Below are 11,783 nucleotides of genomic sequence, written 5' to 3' on the forward strand. Positions count from 1 at the left end.
TGCCGATTTGTGTATAAAACACAGGCGCAATTATTTTTTGATATGATCGAGTTTTCATTGTCATTGTCCCAAATATTTTGAAACTAAACTCTTCACTTTTCCAAAAATTTAGGATCGGGACGAAGTGGAAACGTCACTTAATTGAAGTTATGCGGAGCATAAATTAAATATTTTAAAATGAAGGGTGGGACTATTACCTGAAATTATGGAAAATAATCGAGACCATACATAAACGTCGTATAAATGAGAAACTACCTAAAACCGAGTCGTATAAACGGGATTAAAGTGTAAATAAGTGATTTCGGGAATTCTTGAGAAATACGATTTGGCTTTAAAATATCGGGAATTTGAAAACCCTAACACACACTATAGAAGAGGCTTCAGCAAAATGAAGTAACTGTAAAGAAAGAAAATTGTGTGTGTTGGAAGACTTTTTATTCAAGAAGTTTTGACACCACATCGATAGGCAGTGGCATAAACCCTGTAATTGGTCGGAATTTTCAGTAACAATCGAAGTATGATTGTTTTGCACCAGTTCGCCTAAGAACAAACAAAAGTTCTTAATTTTTAATTTTATCAATTTTTTTTCACTGACTGTGTAGAATCGGTTAAACAATAGCCTCGATAATTTGCGTGCACTTGTCAAAAAAGACCACGTTTTCATTTATTCAGTAATGACTAATTACACCTCACACCCGTAGTTCAAATTTATTTCATTTTATTTAGTCCCACTTTATGTCGCATTCGTGAATTTTCTTCACCAGTCACTAAACCAGTCTTTGACATTGGACTTGAACGTCCGGTCGATATTTTATCTTTGATACGAAATGGAATTTTATTGGTGTTGCATTGAATCTGTGGCAATCGGAAGCCAGTTTATTACCTTTCAGTCACGAAAGATGAAGAAGGAACAGTTACTAGTAAGAAAATCAATAATCTTTGACTTTTAATGGAGCTAACACGGTACCTTCCTGGAGTGAAACTTGAACATAAAGAGAATACTCGTATAGTACCTACTCTCTCACCCTGAGGTTCAATATTAATAGTATACTACGACTCAGAGTCACCCTTAGTTGTAGGGGACAGGTGCAGTCGCACCATGCCCAGCGTTTTGGGAGACCCCGCACTCACGGTAATAATAGTTTCTTTCATAAATTCAAAATTTTCATCCACTCTGGATTTCTGGAATTATTTCTTTCATTTATTCTGAACTTTCTTCATCTTCGGAATTCTGAACTTTCATCAGTTTCTGAAACTAATTCTTTCATTCATTCTGAATTTTCATGGGAGCTTGAACTATTACTTTCGTTTATTCTGGCCCCGCTATTATTTTGACACCCGGCCCCCCTCCATCTGGTAAGGGCGACAATGCTACGAATATATTTGGCAAAGTCAGGTGATTTGTTAAGAAGAAATAAACAATTCTTGAAATAAATGTCATTAAAAGGACAAAAAAAAAAAAAAAAAAACAACTCTACGAAAATCACTCTTAGAAGGGAAATGCTTATCATTTCAAAAGGATTAAAAAAAAATACTCGTGTTTTCTTTAAATATATAATTTTTTCTTTTGTAGAAACGTATTGAAATTTCTTAGTCTTATAGATAAACGCTCTCCACAGGATTTCGGCTTCTTTGCGTGTATGGAGGGGCGAACTCTTCTAAATGTTATTCACGGGATATGGTAAAAATAAAAAATACTAAAGTAAAGTCATATTCAATACATATATATATATATGATACACACCCACTATACGACAAAAAATTCCAATATTATGCCTGTATCATTTTCTACGGATTCCGTGGACAGAACTACTTCTCTCCAAAAAAACAATTCGCGTTCCACATAAATATTTATACATATACAGATTTTATTTCCGTCAAAAACTCGTAGTTCTTTTGACATCCATCCGAATGAATTCCAAGCGAATCCTAATATTTACGAAAACGAGGCACCCCCCTCCACCCGGCTCGAACTTCTGTATTATATTATATTATCTTGTGGTTTGTTGAGAGGTAGCACGAAGGAAAACGGTGTAGGATTTTCCGTTTCAATTCTTCGGGGTTTTGGTAGGGTTTTAAGACTCGCATAAAAGCGATACGTTCGTAAATATAAATACTATATTGAAGAGAAAATAATAACTGTTATATCTTCTTTGCTTTTGAACTCGAGACAAGGAGGCAAGAAAGAAAAACAAAGTAAGAATGGAGATCAGTTCGTTTCTTTTCACCCTTAAAAAGAATCTTAGGAAGTTGAAAAAAATAAAATAATAAATATACTTTCTTTTTGAAAGAGATCATCGAAACGATAAGTTTTCCTTGAAAAAAAAAACGTGGCTTATCTGCTTGTCGTCGTAGTTGTTGTGTTATTCGAGTCTGAATGACAAATCAACTACAGATTTTTCTCTAAAACGATGGATTTGAGCTTTCGAAATCAGTTGAGTGAAGTTTAACTTAAAGCCCAATGAGAGAGACGTTTTGGAACAATATTTATAATCAGGGTCGCACAACCTTTTCAGTCCACAGGCCAGATACGTGGCATTTTTTACTGCTTGCGGGCCAGAAACTTATATACATATGGTGACCATATGACATGCATTTTACTGGACATTAATGTAACTTTATAGCCGTCCCAAATTTTTTACCTTTTTTCCAACGAAGTTTACTTGAATCTCTGGAAATCAAGATTATTTTCATGTATAATAAAGTTTAATAAAGTTATAAATTATATTATAATAATTATAGGACTCTTCGTAATTAATTATGGGCATATAAAAATATTCATCTCACTTATTTGTCATAAAAGCGTTTTTTTTCTTTTTTGGTGAATTACATTTTTACCCTTGGGGATTTGCATCCCTCTATCTCCCGTCATTGGGGATTTTTCAGAAATTTTAGCCTTCCGGCAACTTTACTTGCCTTAACAATTTTTTCGGCCGTGAGTTACAACTTTACTTGCATTTGACATTTCTTTCGATGCAATCGGCATTTTTATATTTTGGAAAGTTTTTTGGCTTTAATTGACAATTTTAATTGCTTTTGACAATTTTTAGTAAAAATTATCGATATCCCTTATGGATCCTGATATATTTCCTGTATTTTTTTATGAAGGAATATGGCCAGCCCAAGCATTTATCGTGTACATTGATACTTTACCGGAATATTTTTTGCCGGGGTGGAACCCATTGGCAGGCAGTATTTGGCCCCCGGCCGGAGGTTGCGCACCCCGGTTCATTCGTTGGAAACCCTCGTGTTAGTGAACAAGGAACGCTCGAAAAAAATGAAATGAGGTTTCATTTTTGTATTATGGTATATAAACAGGTATTTTATCATCAATACGTGTTCATTCCATCCTTCTCTTCTGGCCTCCAACTTTTTACACTTTTGTCCTAAGCTGACAATTATCTATTGCGGCGGGGGGGGGGGGGGGCGTCTGATGAAGGAGGCATATTTACAGGGAAGGAGGTGGCAATTTTACAGCCCATGGCCGCAAATTTGAGGAATGAGTGGTCAAGAAAATTAGTAGAATGGAAGAATGGCGGCGAAATTTGTCTATCCTACAGGCGGTAGAACCAAAAATCCGCCTGCGCCTAGAAAGGGACTACGTCTACCTAGAGAGTCTGAAAGCACGAGAGTGACAAATAGAGTAGCCTAGGGAGCAAGGGACCGGTTAGTAAGCGACCAAAAAAATTGATCGTTTATGGGGAGGGGGAACACGTGAGTGAGTGAGTGAGTGAGTGAGTGAGTGAGTGAGTGAGTGAGTGAGTGAGTGAGTGAGTGAGTGAGTGAGTGAGTGAGTGAAGATAGAGTGAAGAACTATAGAGAGTAAGGGACCAACCAGATCAATGAGTGAACGAAAGAGTGAGCTAGAGAGTGAGGGACTAGGTCAGTGAGTGACGAAAAGAGTGACCAAAAAAGTTTGCAAGCATGTGAGTGACCAACGGATTGGGTATAGGTCGATTGCGCTCACCCCAATTTCCAAACAACAGGTTGATTGCGCTCACCCACGATTTCTAAGAACTGCAGGTAAACCCTTTATCTAAATCATTGTTAGGCCAGATTAGTTTTTATTTGGATGGCAAGCGTCGGCAATTCCTCATACTCCTATTGTACATAATATGGCCCACTGTAGCATCACTGGTTTTCGGTTTCATCTGACCCAAGCATGGTACTGAAAAATTCAAGAATATGGCCTCAGTGGGGATTATAAAGATGCTAATTCTGTGGTGTTTGGTCAGGACATATGATGACTCCAAAATCACATTTTTGAGATATGAGCATTTTCATTGCGATTTAAAAATCAAAAATAAAGCATACACACAAATAAAAATATCATACATCAGCATGTTGTTTAGCTGTACGCGCGTGTTTGCGCATTTATCTCACTTCTAATTAGTTATAATTAGCAAGACTTTCTTTTAGATCAAAAGCCATTATTTGGAGATATGTTCTGACCAAACACCACAGAATTGTGAAAAGTCTCAGTGGTAATAACTTTTATCTTTATCTACCTTTCTTTTTCTTTTTTTTTATGGCAAAAACTACGTTGTGCTCATATGCACTAATCATGTCTATAATAGACAGTGACACCTCCAATCAGCAGTTGGTAACTTCCCCCCCTCCTCCCTCACCCACAAGGATTAAAATCAGACTGGGCGCAATCGACCTGTTGGGGGAATACATTATAAGTCGAAACACTCCCATTTTCGGCGCAATCGACCGAGCCCCAACAGAGTTGCAAGCATGTGAGTTAGCAAAAAAGTGACTATAGCCAAAGGGCCAAAGCCTCCTAGATACTACTTCTAGGAGGCTTTGCTATAGCCCGTTTACATGTGAAAGATTGGGGTTGCTTTAGTGACTATTACCTGAATGGCATTTATTTTTTCATTTGCATAGAAAAATAGATGGGACGGAAATCCCTCTAAGAGAACATCTTTTTCACGCAGGAATGGTGGGTGACTCCAACCTTCTCTCCCATTTAATCGTTTGCGTCGTGAAAACTACAGTTAGCCTGTAAGCCATCCTGACAAATCACTTCCTTTCATCCCACGTGATCAGTGACGACTGCCAGAAAGAAGGCGGGGGAATATACAGGCATAAACTAAATGCCATGAAAATGGGTTGTGGCGAAAATCCCTGCTAACGGTAACTTCTCGGGATATTTTATTTCCCATGTAAACGGGGCTTTAGAGGCAGAGGTATACCTACTTAATACCCCAAGGGGGGGGGGGGGGAACTAAGCGCCCATTGCGACAGATTTGAAATGAGTGGTCAAGATAATTTGACCGGAACCACAATGGGAGAAGAGCGGCGAAATTTGTGTTGCTTACAGGCGACATATTTAGTAGTAATTTCTGACTGTTTTTGGGCCTGCTGTTTTATGACCGCAAAAGACCCACGGAACTCTGGGAAATTTTGGAATCTCCTTCAGATGTTATCTTTCGGTTCATTTTCTCAAACAAGGTCATAAAAATAGTGGACTCGCGAAAGAAAGGCCGAACATTTTTATCCGAAGTTCCTCCTAATTTATGGTTTTGTTACTAGTGTTTGGAAGGCGTCCTAAGAAATTTGTCTCGAAGACCTCTCATCCGTCTATGTTCAGATAGATATTACACTTTGCTGGGGAGTAGGCATGATTTTGATTTTACAGATCCGACGCCATCTCAACTTCTTATACTCATCGCAATCCCCTAACATTTTTATTTTTATTTTTTTGGACATGAAGCGATAAATTAGCCTTATTTTCTGCGTTATGCGTTTCCACCTCTCTTCCAAATGTTGTCATGAATACTATCCCTTTACTTCAAAAGAAGATGGAACTTGAGGTATAAGTTTTATGGTTCAAATGTGCACATCATGCATTGATATATTGCTTTTATTTTATTATATTTTTAATGAGACTTTAACAAACTATAATGAGAGTTTATAAAATGTTATAAAATCAAACTATAATGAGACTTCAAATTATAAACTATCAAATTATTAGGTTATCATTTGGATTGTTTCAGCATAAAACGAGCCTGTATTGAACATTTTCACTTTCTGCTAGGGGGTGACAAGCCTCGTCCACAATCTCCTTGGAGTTGTTTGAAGTTCGAACAGAATAAGGTAAAATTCCATTCAGACGAGAATCCAGGACGACGTGTCGAAAGGAACGAATTGTGTAAGTTCGTTGGATCGTCCCGTATTTTACCAGGCGGACAAATTTTTGGCATATTATTCGGCTTTTGGGAGGGGTTGGAGGCTGGTCGTTCGTATCACACCTTCTGGATCTACGTTTGAGTGAAGGCAGACATCTTCAGCTGCGAATGTCGCAAGCATATAGGCAACCGAATCTGGGGCTGAGGCCATTTGAGCGCCCTAATAAATTTTGTGAAGGGACTGGGTGTTCCTCCAAAAAAATCAAGAATATACAATGGAACGCACCATTCCGCCTCCTGCTTACAGGCTTGAGTCCTGTATATACGGAACGAATGGGATTTTCAGCCCCCCTAAATGTTTTCTTTATGTCGGTGCCTCAAATATCTGCATCTGCGAATGGAGTGGAGTCAGACAGATCCGGGCCAATGTGTCGGAGAAACTACTTATTGTGTTGGTGCATTGGATCATCCCGTATTTTACAGGACAGCCAAATTTCCTCCCGATATTATTCGGTTCTTGGGAGGGGAGGTCTCATCGTCAGGATCTGCGCTCGATTCCACACACATTAACGCTTTTTCGCCCATATTGCACTTATGAAATTTAAAATTTTGTATTTCGGTCTCGTGTAAAAGTTTTATTTTTCACCAAGAACTGCGCACGAATTGGGTATAATGGTTATTTATCCTCTTTCTTCGAGATTTAGCATTTTGTATCACTAAACATCTCTATTAGTAGGCCTATTCGTTAAGCGTTGAACAAATAACTAATTTAAAGTGCTTGTCTTCGTACATAGATGATAATTATTTTAGCGCTGTATTATGGTGTAATGCCGTCGGACCCGCTTATAACGAGGAGTTCATTCCCAGCGAAAATGCTCGTTAAATCCGTTTCCAAAGAAAGTCAAAGAAAACATTTCTGAAATTAAGCTCCTGCACTTTTAAATGTGTATTACGGCATGGATATATTTGGCCTTTTTTCACTTTTTCTAGAAACTTTATCATTCATATTTCATCTCTGAGAATCAGTGCAACCTTAACACATGGGCCTAACCAGGCACGGCCCGGGGCTTCAGGAAAATGAGATCTGATTGAAAATTTCGAGAGTAAGCATGCGTTTGGTAGCCAGGTGGAAGGGCCTCAAAAATCACTTCGCGCCAGGAAGCCCACGGTTGCCAAACAAATCCACCATCGTTATCTCGGATATAACGATAGTGGTGCTACTGTGCTCTTTTAACGCTCCGCTCACAAGCGATTGGCGAGAAATTCGGATGATCTCTGCTTGACGAATCGGTGATAAATACGATACAAGTTTTGATAACCTTGTTCTAACGTAATGTCATGTTAGAAAAAGGAGGTGGGGGGGGGGGAAGGGAAAGTAAGACAAAAAAAAACATGAAAGGAAAACATTATATTAGGGGCCGTTCAAGTATTACGTCATCATCGATGGGAGGAAAGGGGTTTCCGATTTGCTGCCTTTTGATGACGGGGGAGGGGGGGGGTATGGATAATGCTTACGTCATCAACCACCCTTTATGAAAATATGAGTCAGGATTCAGAGGGGCAAAGCTGATGACGAAATTTTGCTGACAAGGGAGGGGGAGAGGGTCAGCGTTTTGCTGACTTTTGCTGACAAGGGAGGGGGGGAGGTCAAAAATGGCAAAAAATTTGCTTACGTAATACTTGAACGGCCCCTTACTATATACTCTATGTTATGTGTATTTATTTTTTTTATCTTTCCCCTCTTAATGTATATGTATATAGTACAACCTATTTCACCTTTAGAATAGATTTCCCTCCTCATCACGGAGATGAAAAGATCTACTTTTTTCATAGGGTTGCAACAAAGTTTTGTGGTGATGAGGGGAGAGGAAGAAAAACAGATAGATTTGATTGAATTTATTCCACTGGCGTTTGAACGCATTATTACGTTCTTGATCGTAAAATGGTTAAGACGGTCCTGTTGACAGTTAAAGGAAAGGGTACAGTTTAAGGTGTGGTTCTCAAAGGGTGCATCGCGAGGAGTTGAAGTGATTTGTGCCTGTCTTCAATGTTGTGAGGAAATTACTTTTCTAGACTATTCTGGCGAGCCGGGTATAAACGATCATATGGCCGAAGAAGCCGTGGGGGGATGTGTGAGAGCCGCTGGTTAAGGCGTAACTGCCAACATTCAATTTAACATGAAAAAATTTTATTTCAGTATGGTTTTGTTTCTATTTGATAGGTAGTAGCAGGGTCCCAGTGCAATGCTGCTTTACAGAGTTTAATGCATATATTGTACACCCACGCTGAGTTGGCCTCTGACTACGTCATGAAATGTCACGCGATGGGCGATTCCATTTATCTTCTTTCGGTAAAAAAATCGCAGGGAAAAGAGCAAGTTGACATTTTCCGTTGGCGTCTTTTGTGCTATTTTAGCGAGTTTCCCCCCCCCCGTTTCCCCTCTTTGGAAAATGAGCCCTCCCTCGCGCGTCAAGGTCAGAGGTCAACTCTGTATGATTATATAAGGTCCCTTACACACGGAGCGGACGCGGGTCCGCATCCGCATGCCTTTTCACACGAGCACATATTTGCGGGCATTTCGCCCGCATATTTAGACTCATTTTGTTTTCATGCAGTGAACGCTGTACGTGAATAGCGCGTTGTTTTTTTATAGTATTATTTTTAAGCTTTATTTTATTATTTAAGTGAATAAAATTGTGAAGTATGGACAAAAGGAAGGTTCTACCTGTACTGAAAATATTCTTAAAATATTTTAATACAAATGGCTGGCAGGCATTACACACACGTGTTATAATGCCTTTCAGTAAAATACTTTTTTCTCAAAACTAAGTTTTTTGTTAGATTCAGGAGCTGTAGGTGACTCACGACAGCATTTATTGCTATCTATTCTCTATTGTCTAGAAAACTGTTTAGGTTTTATTGTGATTTACACGAAATTTTTCAAGCGCGTGTAAACCTCTCCTGGTCCAGACAGTGTGTGTTTCGTGGACACTAGGTAATTTAATATTTCTATGTAAAAGTTACTGACGATAAGAAATACCTATTCGAATTGTAAAAATACTGCATTTTGGCAGAGACATCACGTATATAAACAAAAAAATGGGGATTCGGGTGGTGACTTTGTGCCACCTGTTTTTTCAGGGTTTTTGCCCTTTTTTCACTGGTTTGTTATTGTCCCAGCAATGGTTCGCAAGTTTGTGCGGAAGCTGGTTACTCGACCCCCCCCCCCCCACCACAATCACTCAAATGAAACACTCAATTGAAGAGGCTCTTAGTGGGATAAGAAACAAACAGATGCTCACCATTTATGATGATATTGGGGAGGCTTGTATAAGGACCACGAAGAAAGTTGGCTAATTTTACTCGTGGCCTGACCCAGATGACGAAATTCGGTATCCGAGGTGCCGAATCGGGGACAAAAACTTTGTCGTGGATTCGAAGAAATTAATGTTATATTCATTGTGCGTTACTTTTTAAGAAGAGCCTTATGTTTTTGAGTTTTGCCTCCTTTATTTTTGTTAATGTTTCAGGGAATTAAAATGTTCTAAAATAAAGTAAAAACAAATGCTTTCTTTACTTAAGAAAATGTCAATAAACGGATTTTTCAGGTTTCACGGATGATTTTATTTAAAAATTCAAGAATGACCTAATTTTGGGCAGAAATAATTTTTCCAAAGGGTTCCAAGTAAAGTTAAAAACCGGAATTCAATAAAAATGGGTGTGACAGGCGAGAAAAAGTGATGGCACATCCCAGGGGGGTGACTGTGGGTCACGCGAAAAAAATTCCCTGTCCTTCCCTTGTCATCATAATTTTTTTTTAAAACCAGAAATCGAAAGCTGAGATGTGAGGCTACCTTTAGTAAAATCCCCCGCTGCCTAGGTAAAGCATACGGGAAGATATCAAGGAAAAGCCTAAAAAAAAAGTGGCACAACGTCATAACGTGGCACTTAAACACGAGCTTTTAGGATTTTAATTGATGGTTATTTTTTATTGAATTCTAACTTTAACAACATGCAACTTTTTCAAAAATCACCGAAATTTATCTATATTTTGTGGCATCAAAATTTTTTAAAATAATTTTAATAAAAAATCCTCGTGTGAAAGTATGTAACACACACACACACGTAGGCAGTTCAAGTTGCTATATCTATCTCTTTTATCTCAGAAGGAAACAGATGGACAGGGACCTTCATATGGTGTTTTTAAGTGTATTTATGGCGAATATATATATAATTGAAAGTATATTATAGTTGCATATAGGCACAGGGCGTCCCATAAATTCTTAAATAGTTTAAAAGTTCATAAAAATTAAAGGAATTGGTATACTTTAATGCGGTTTGCGGAAAAAGGTATTTTCATGATGAGCATTTTTTTTGGGTCGAAAAAATTAGTTCAGATTTTTTTCGATGGGGGCGGTGCGAAAGCGAATCACTGAAAATATGCAAATCAAAGTCTTACGAAATGCATGGTGTACGATTCGTTTCTAATTTTTTTTGTTACTGGCACGTTAAATAAATAAATTGAAATTAAATAATATTTCACGATTATACATATACTCGCGAGATACACGGGGATAGGGCATCGATACCAAATTTAATTACGCTACGCGTTTGTGTTTTCCTAGCATGGCGCATCAGCTTAGAGGATCGCTGAGTGATTCACGTTGCGCCGCGGCACAGAAAACCTGCTCCTAGGGCAGTGTTTCCCAAAGTGGGCAATATCGCCCAATGGTGGGTGATAGAACCTACGGGTATAACATATAGGGGGCCGTTCAAGTATTACGTCATCATCGATGTGGGGGAGGGGGTTTCCAATTTGCTGACTTTTGATGACAAGGGGGGATGGGGGGTTGGATAATGCTTACGTCATCAACCACCCTCTATGAAAATATGAGTTAGGATTCAGAGGGGCAGAGCTGATGACGAAATTTTGCTGAAAAGGGGGTCAAAAAATGGCTAAAAATTTGCTAACTAAAAATTTACGTAATACTTGAACGGCCCCATAGGATGCTGGGTTCACTTGAGTTGAGGGGGCGATGAGAAGAAAAAATCTCTGAAGAAGGCGAGCGATGGAATGAAAAGTTTGGGAAACTATCTCCTAGGGCAGCGGTTCTCAACCTTTACTCACTCGCGGAGCCCTTTTCAGTGTATAATTTCTATGGCGGAGCCCTGTTTAACTCTCGAGGAGTATAACTTATTAACTCACTTTTAGTATATTATTTATATGGCGTTACCCTTTAGGTCTATTTTTTCTTTTGGTCGTTTATAAAATTTATTGATTTATTTTATTATCCTAGAGTGGCCGCGGAGCCCCAGTTGGGAACCGCTGTCTTAGGGAAACCAGCTTATTAGAAACCGGCTTATCTCGTATCAATGAAAAAACCGCTCCACGATTTTTTTTTTATTTAAAAAAAAAAAAAATAATATGGAACTAGTGCTGCCATCTATTAGTTTGTATGAGAAAGCAGATGTTATTTTTAGTACCTATATCTGTCGCTAGATAGCAGCGTAAGTACTATATGGTTTTTTAAAAATCGAAAATTTTGTCTGACGATATTGTGTGCTTTGTCATCACAGTCTTATTTTGCTTTGTCAGGTCTTAGAATTTGCAGGAATAAATATATAGTTTAGCCACTGCTTACTTAC

Source organism: Pholcus phalangioides, unplaced genomic scaffold (assembly GCF_987345545.1).
Source record: "Pholcus phalangioides strain wild (caught in Gottingen) unplaced genomic scaffold, Ppha-v1.0 ptg000003l_1, whole genome shotgun sequence".
Lineage (NCBI taxonomy): Eukaryota > Metazoa > Arthropoda > Arachnida > Araneae > Pholcidae > Pholcus > Pholcus phalangioides.